Source organism: Bubalus bubalis, chromosome 2, assembly GCF_019923935.1.
Source record: "Bubalus bubalis isolate 160015118507 breed Murrah chromosome 2, NDDB_SH_1, whole genome shotgun sequence".
NCBI classification, from domain to species: Eukaryota; Metazoa; Chordata; class Mammalia; order Artiodactyla; family Bovidae; genus Bubalus; species Bubalus bubalis.
In genome coordinates, this window is record NC_059158.1 from 104,298,868 (window position 1) to 104,307,435 (window position 8,568).

At 39.9% G+C, this 8,568-nt stretch overlaps 1 long non-coding RNA gene across 1 annotated transcript; it reads left to right on the forward strand.

Annotated features, from left to right (window-relative positions):
- Positions 1-6,753: 6,753 nt before the first annotated feature.
- On the forward strand, positions 6,754-7,535 carry LOC123331541. The gene is made up of 2 exons (XR_006548229.1): positions 6,754-6,997; positions 7,500-7,535. It is a non-coding gene; the product is annotated as an uncharacterized LOC123331541 (long non-coding RNA).
- Positions 7,536-8,568: the final 1,033 nt, after the last annotated feature.

Sequence of the window (8,568 nt, forward strand, 5' to 3'; positions counted from 1 at the left end):
AACAGGACTTAATACTTTGCCTCAATATCTTTGGGCAACCAGTTATCGGTCTACATGAAAATGAAGCTGCTGGCAGGAAAAAGCTCCCACTGGCTGATGGAGCCTGTCCATTTAAGGAAGAAGAGGGAATTCCCTGGTGGCCCAGTGGTTAGGACTCTACCCTTTCACTCTGAGGGCCTGACTCCAATTTCTGGTCAGGGGAACTAGATCCCACAAGCCACACTGAGTGGAAAAATAAAGGAGAAACAAAACTCCCCATCTTCTCTGTTTTCTCTATTTACCTGTTGTGTGATATTACAGGGTGATTTGATCATTTATCTTAAATTACCATTACACACTTACCTTCTGAAGCAAACCATACTTTTACCAGTTTACTCCATTTTCTCTTTATTATCTTTCCCTTTTCTGAGAAAACCTCTTATTAAGCTTTAATATATTTACTTAGAAATAAATCATGAAAAGATTCATCAGAGCCATTTAAAGAGAAAGACAAATATATACACACAATTATACATTCATTCCTTCATTTTTTTTTTCAGAATGTGTAAACTGATGCACCAGAAAGGGAATAAAACAGTTTGTGTTATATTAATATAACATAATATGGTACATAATTTGACGAAAGGAGGTTGTGTGTGTCTAAGCGTTCCATACGAGGCTCACCCATCCTCTTTTCTTTTAAGCCACGCATTTTGACTTAGAGGATCTTAGTTCCCTGATGAGGGACTGAAACCTTGCCCTCAGCAGTGAAAGCTCAGAGTACTAACCACTCTTAGTTAGTACTCTGAGCTTTCACTGCTGAGGGCAAGGACTGCCAGGGAATTCCCACAACCTTCATTCTTGTCTCAGTTCTTTACAAGTGTGAAATAGATCAGCTTGTGCGTGCTTGCTCAGTCCTGTCGACTCTTTGTGACCCTACGGACTATAACCCGTCAGGCTTCTCTGTCCATGGGATTCTCCAGACAAGAATACTGGAGTGGGTTGCCATGCCCTGCTCCAGGGGGTCTTCCCAACCCAGGTATCGATCTTGAGTATCGTGCATCTCCTGTATTGCAGTCAGATTCATTACTGCTGAGCCACCAGGGAGATCAGTTTACATCCCTTAAAGCTTCTTAATGAATGGCACAAGCAGCAACAAATATTTCCTATATAATAGGCACTATTCTAGGGGATTGGGAAAGATACATTGGTGAGAGATCACCTTACTTTGTCAAATAAATTACTATTTAGAGATCCCAAATGAAGCAATGGTTTAAAAATTTCCAAATGACAGTACTTCGCTTTAATATTGTAAAAAAAAAAAAAAAAAAAAAAGTATTACTTTGCCCCCAAATTCAAAGTCCATGTGATTTCAAATGACATTTGCAAGCATATTTCACCTAGCCTTGAACTACACAATTACACAAGAATCCTTACCAACAGAAGCAAAACTTCAGTAGAGATGATCTCTACAGAATGCACTATAGCAAATTATTGTAAATAATTTTTCAGTATCTCATACACAGGCTAAATGATGGTGAAAGTGAAAGTGAAGTGGCTCAGTCGTGTCCGACTCTTTGCAACCCCATGGACTGTAGCCTACCACGCTTCTCCGTCCATGGGATTTTTCCAGGCAAGACTATTGGAGTGGGTTGCCATTTCCTTCTAGGCAGACGCTTTACCGTCTGAGCCACCAGGGAAGTAATATAACTCAGGATCATGCAGATTTTTCTTTAATGAAATTTCAAATGCACAGCAGATACATCAACTAAACTTTAGAAGAACGAGGTTTTAACTTTCTGTCCTTGTTTTAAAAGGCCTAGTCTTTTCTGTGAACTTTCAGCTTAGTTCTGTCCCTCTTGTCTAGAAGGGTGCTAGCCATGTGCCAAGAACAATAGGTAAGCCAGCTTCCCTCAGTCCAGAAAAATTATCCCCTTGCCACAGGAGCCATACTTATGGTTCCACAATGGCCAAGGAAAAACCTAATAGGAATAGATTTTTTTTTGCCTGTGTAGCAAAGTTAGTTCCAAAGAGGAAAAAAAAGAATCCTGCTTTGCACTGTAGCAGAACCATTGGAACAATATGCTCCCTGTGTCCACAGCCTGGTCCTCCCCTGACACTCTCCTTTCTAGGGCATAGGGTAGAAAAGTCACATACACAATAGATCCTGCCAGGGCCTACTGACACAACCCTACTCCTGAATTTTCAGGCAGCAGAGTGAAGCAATGTCTTTAGATATATATACGTACATACATATATATATGTATTCTTACTTCTTTTTTTCCTTTTTTAAGCAGATGTTTCAGCACTCAGCTAGCGGGTGGGAAGAAGATACTGGATGCAAACTTTCTCAGTACTATTCCTTCCCTTCTTCTCCATTCCTAGTTCCTTCAAACTTGAGAAGTCTGCATTAAGAGTGAGTACAGAGCCTTGAACAGTGCTAAGAGCTTCTTTTTACCTTGAATGAGTGATCTTTGACATTTCTTGGCCACATGAAGCTGCAAGAGGGCTTCCTCTCATGTCAGATCATATAGGGAGAATTACATGGAAAAAATATTTGTTCTTACAATTGTAAACAGAAGTGTGAAATGCATAATCAAATGGTAAAGGACATTTATTCATCTCAGAGGTTAGAACTATGATACTTAGAATCATGAGCACTCCACCTTTTCCACTAGAAGTTGAGAAATTCCACATTACTTTTCCAATTGTTCTCAGTAAGCACTGATTTCTATAAAATGCAGGAACCAGTTAAATAATTCCTAATAAAATCATAAAAGTAATTAAAATAAATAAATGGCAATAAAATCATTTAAAATTATGAAATAAGTATCACCTAAAATATATGCTACATTCACTCTGGTTTTTCTATAATTTAACTTCATATATTTTTCAGATAATTCATGAGAGGGAATTTCTATTTATTGATATGCCTACCCTGTATCAGACACTGTACATTTATTGTCATATTTTTCCACCACAGCCAGCTTAAATTTAAGTCCTCTTCTGCTCATTTTAAAAATGAGGTTCACAGGGGCTTAATATCTCATCCTCAATACACAATTAGTACTCACAAAGCAGGGAGTCAAATCCAGTTGATCTAATTTCAAAGCCTGTATCTTTGCCACTACAATATACTGTAATTGAGAAGAATACAAGGAATCTTTGAGATTCAGTTCTCAGTCAACAAGCAATTTAAAAATTACATAAGAAATAAAAACAATTTCCAGATGTGCTTGTATCATGATGTCTCCTCATCACTAACCTGTCCTGTGCTTGGGCCAGGCCTAGGACCAGTGTAAACTAGCAGGAAATTGTTCACAGGAGCATCCCTAACTCAAGGGTCCTGGTGAGAAGACAGTAATAGGAAAGATACTTTGTCTGGGAAACCAGAAACAACAAAGCCAGAGAAACCATTCTACCTGTACCAATCCTACAACTGGAAAAATGAGCCTAGGTGTTAGATCCAAATGGCAAAATAAGCCACACATGGAAAAACAAGCACTAAGCAGGTCATTAGGTCTGGAAAAGGTCACAATGCAATATGCAGAATGGGTGGACACAAGAGGCTCAGAAGGACATCTGCTAAAGGTGAGAAGACATTGGATGTCACCTGTCTGTGGTGTCTGCCAGAAGGATGAGTCTGGCAGATTTAAAGGCCCGTAAAGAATCAGACACTTGAATTCTAGAGAAAGTCACTGATTTCCCCTAGGTCACATCTACAACTAGAAAAGGGTAGGCTAGGAAAGCAGGTTCCTCTCTTGGCTATTATTATTTCATAGTTGTGATTATCACATAGAGAATAATTTTTCAGAGTAAGGTTGTTGTATTTAAGTACCTGAAACATGACTGCAAAAACAAAAAAAATCACTTTTAGAACAGTGCAAAATTAGAACTAACAAAAAAGACTTATAATTTGACCTTTTAATAGAACAAGGACTATTAAAGAAGATCACAAAGCATCATGAAGTTATTTCCAGGTCACTAAACAATCTGTAGGTGCAAATAGTTTCTGGTCCCACTTTCCTTTCCAAAGGAAAACAAGAAAAAGGTACTGGTCACTAAGTCCCTAGGCTGATGTCCAAATGGCCCTTTTGGTAGTTTTGATGTGAAAGAAGCATGGAATGGATCCTTTGAGAAAGGAAACAATTAAGGCACCCTTTAAGTGTTTTGTGGAATCTTAAGGAAAACAAGAAGTCAGTATTAGGATTAAATATCGCAGTAGTTTTTTCCCTTTAGCATTTACATTGATTTTTCAGCTTATGCGTCAAAAAGAAAATCTGGTCTATTATTTGTTTAAGAGACTAATGAATTTCATTTTCCATTAGTAAACTGATTTTCTCCCCCACTATAGGTATTTAGAATTAGCACAAACCTCAGGATAACTACAATTCCAAAAGGAAATGCTCAGTTCATTATGAATGATCTTACAACAAACAGTGCTCTGACAGCCAAATTCCTGGTCTCCAAATTTGTAAGTTTGCCCTTTTTTTTCTCAGAAGTCTTACTCAAGACTGCTTCTGAGCTTCTACATATTTAACCCTTACAGTCAAAGACAATACGTTACTAAAGAACATGAGAAACTTCAAGTTCATACATTCGCACTAAAAGAAATCTGATATTTATAAACAAATTATGATCATATTGAACACAATAAATTAACTCCTTAAGTAACAGAATAAAAAATACTATCTTCATGTCTGTGGCTTTACATTTTCTGAAGAGGTCTAAAGAACTGTAAACCACCCAAAAATTCAATGATGCTTTTCATCTTATTTCTTCACTTTAATAACACAGCACTCATTTCTCAACAGAAAAATGACGAATGATACTAAAAGGGAAATAGTTGTTTTTACCAGTCAAAATTAATTGTCTTAACTGATCTGTATGTTCCATGTTATTTTTTCAATCTTTTCATTGTGATAATAAAGTTACACTATAGTGACATTTCAGACAATACTTTAATTCTTAATAAAACTCAGAAGAACAGACATTATTAGTGTACCCACAAGAATATACATTTCTAGTAGCTTGCCAGTAATCACACAGGTTAACATGCAGGGTTAGTACTCAAAATAGCTTCTTTGAACTTCAATTGACACAGGTATAAAAATATCAGGGATAGGCTTGCTTGATCATTTTTAAATAATTTCAAATCAACCCATATGTTACTAAGTAAAAATAAAAAAAACTTAAATTCATATATGAATTATTTATCACTCAATTTCTACTTTTTGACTTGTGTAAATAGACATAACCAAAAAGTTCAATAATCAAATTCCAGTAAGAAAAAATGGTGCATAATTAGTGCACATCTCTTCCTTTGGGGAGGAGAGAGACTTGATTTTACATAGGGTATTGTTTTTCCTAATTAACTGCAGTCTGTCACATGTTTGTATATGATTGCTACATAAATGATTTACAAAGTGTTAAGAAGTTTTATGGATATCTAGAAAGAATAGTACAACTCAATAAAAAAAACTTTTACAAGTGTTGAAGAGAAATTTTCCATTAAAATGTTATTTTGTTTCTTCGTCCTGAGAGAATGAATTTTTTTAAAAACACACAGTTAAAATCAAGCATTAGATATGCAAATATGTGTTCAGATCAGAGATACCAAAATTATTCAAATGATTAATTATTCATCATAAAATGTCAATTAATAATTATGAAGCATAAAAGGCATCTTTCTAATGCATCTTTATTTTTCTTGGCCTAAAAACGGTTTAATATACATGTTCAATTGACTACTAACAAGTTTTAAAAATCCAACAAAGTAAACAAATTGCAAACAAGTGCAAACTGAATTTTAATAGGAGAACAACATACTCAAAATGAATGCAAGACAGGAAAAAAAATAAGTAAAACTCAAACCAGAGCCACATTCATGACAGACACAGCTCCATGTTCACGCACTTGCTAGGCAATAGGGCAACTGGCCAAGGAAACAACCCAACAACTGAAGTTGTGAATTTGCTTAGCCTGTACAAAATACAGGACATGATGTTTTTCTCTGAACTGATCAATATTCCTGAAAGGCAGGGGTGCTTTAGAATTTTTTTACACTTTCCAAACAGTCATTAAAAGAAAAAGCACAGCTTAAGTTTCTTTAAATTACCTATTGTAATTTCTAAAGTCTGTTAAGCACTGCTAAAATATCACTATAAATGAGAAATTTTTTTCACATTACTTTAAAGCTAAAAAATTGCCCTATATCAAGTATTATTCATTTTTCTTCCAGGAAGATTCTTTTAAGAAAAAAAGGAGTCAATTTGAGCTGATATGGTAATTCAGGATAAGGAGCCATTATGATTACCAAGATATAGATTTATATTTATTTTATTACTATTATTATTTTACTTTTCACTGACACCTGGGGAACTTGTTCTGTGATGACCCAGGGAGTTATTTTAGTCAGGGTGTCCCTGACCTCCTGCTGGTAGATTAATTACATATGAAACACTGTGTTTTCAAAACGAAATGATAAATCTGGATACATAAAGGAGGCAGAAAAGAATCACAGCGAGAGAGGAGATCTTAAGAAACAAAACAAGGGATTGCAAAAGGGAGATAGAAAGGATAATGTAGGAAATGCAACTGGGAAACAATTTCAAGAAAACAAGGATAAAGGGCAGGGAGGGCTGAAAGGATGGCAATAGGGAGGAAAGAAGGGAAGAAAGGACTAGGGGTTTTTCAATTCCCAGGCGAGGCTGCTGGCGTCCGCGCCCTTAACACCACAGCCTTCCAAGTTGAGGCGAAAGCCACCTCCTCGGGCCTGCGTCGCATCCAACTTACTCCAAGTTTTCTGGTGACTCCTACAGGGCCCTTTCCGTCCCCCCTCCCACCCCTTAGAGAGATTGACAGTCGCGTGGAGGAGGCTTTTCCAGGCACAGCCTTTCTCATGGTAATCGGCCCCCAGCATCACCTCCCGGCCGCGGCCGCTCCCGCTCCGTGCGCAGCTAGCGGACCCCGGGGACCGGAAACAAGGCGGCGGGCGGGGAGCCGGCCAGCGAGCCAGGTCAGCTGACCCGGTCGCGGGGCGGGGGTCGCGGGGTTCCTGGGCGGGCGGGGGCCGAACCCCCTCCCACGTGCTCCTCCGCCTGTACTGCGGAGGCCTTACCCTGAGATCAAATGAAGGGACCGAAGCTGGGGGTGTGGGGGACAGAGCGCGGAGAACTGGGGGCGACCAGCAGACCTGTTTTGCATCAATAAATTAAGACGCTTATTTGAGTCCTGAAGTTTGCTGGTTCCTGTCAATGGAGACGCTGGCAAAAAAAGCACTGAAGCCGAGATTCAGCCTTAACTTCAAAAAATAAAAAAATAAAAATGAGCCGCTCAGCTGGCCGCCCTGCTGGGGCCAGGTGACGTGCGAGATTCCAGAGCCCGCGGGCCTCGCAGCAGGGATGTTAGAGACGGTCTGAGATTCTCTGGTCCTGTTTTGATTTTGTTTGAAAGTGCTTCTCAGAGGGATGCTCCTGATTTTTTTTTTTTTTTAAATAGACTTTCCCCTCCTACCCTAGGCTCAACTCCGAATGGATTGGATTGCGAGTTCGCACGTGAGAAAACCGTTTGACTTGGCTTGGACCCCTGCCGCCCCCCACCCCCTCAACACACCCCATTGCAGGGGTCCCCCTTATCACCCTTTCCTTGCAACTCTAAAAGAAGTTGCCCACCTCCTGTGTAACGGCACGGTCGAAATAATTCCTCTGGATGAAAGATCAATTCCGTTTCAAAAAGAGAATAGGTTCCTTTTTTTTTCTCCACATGGTACAAAATAAACAGAATTTGCTTTAAAAAAAAATCATTAGCTATGGCCAAATTCGAATTCCTGCTACAGCCTATGTGTTCAGGGGCAGAAACATTGTATCTCTTCGGGCATCTGGGCCGACGAGGGGAGCTGGGGGCAGGGGAGAAAAGGGGAGCGGCTGTGAGAGTTAAGGAAATTGACAGACTGAGAGGTGAATGGGGGGACAGGCACCAGGTCCTGGCTGGAGGGAATTGGAAAACAAAAGTGCATCTTCACAAGCTGCCTGGATGGAGGGAATTCTGAGGGAGGCAGTTTGTTTTACTCAAAGAAACCCTAAAGAATTATTTTTCTCTCGTCCATGTCCACTGCAATATTATTTCACATTTGCATGTATCTGTTGTTTTAATCCCCTTGGTCTGCGCTAATCTCGAAATAGATTATTAATGGGGAAGAAAGCCCGGGAAGGAGCGATTCATCTGCAGGACTTGCTTTGCTGTGTGAGGAGCCGAAAGCTAGTAGCTCCTAGTCCTCTCTCGACTTTTCCCTGCGTCCTGCGCTCCAGCATCCCGCTGATCCCACGATCACCATTGTCCCCAACCTGGCCTTCGGACTAAGGGAGTGTTCGGAACATATTTATATCCCGGCTTCCTCCGATCCCACCGCCTCTGCTGTTGTGGGAACTCTCTTGGTCAAATGGGGAGGGGAGTGTCGGGGGCGTGCCAGGCAGGGGAGGAGGGCAACCCACCGGCGCGCTCACCCCTCGTGGGGACGCTTCGCGTGCCACCCTCCAACTATCCACCTTGATGGGAACCTGAAAGATTGCTTTTTTTTACCCCAATTCA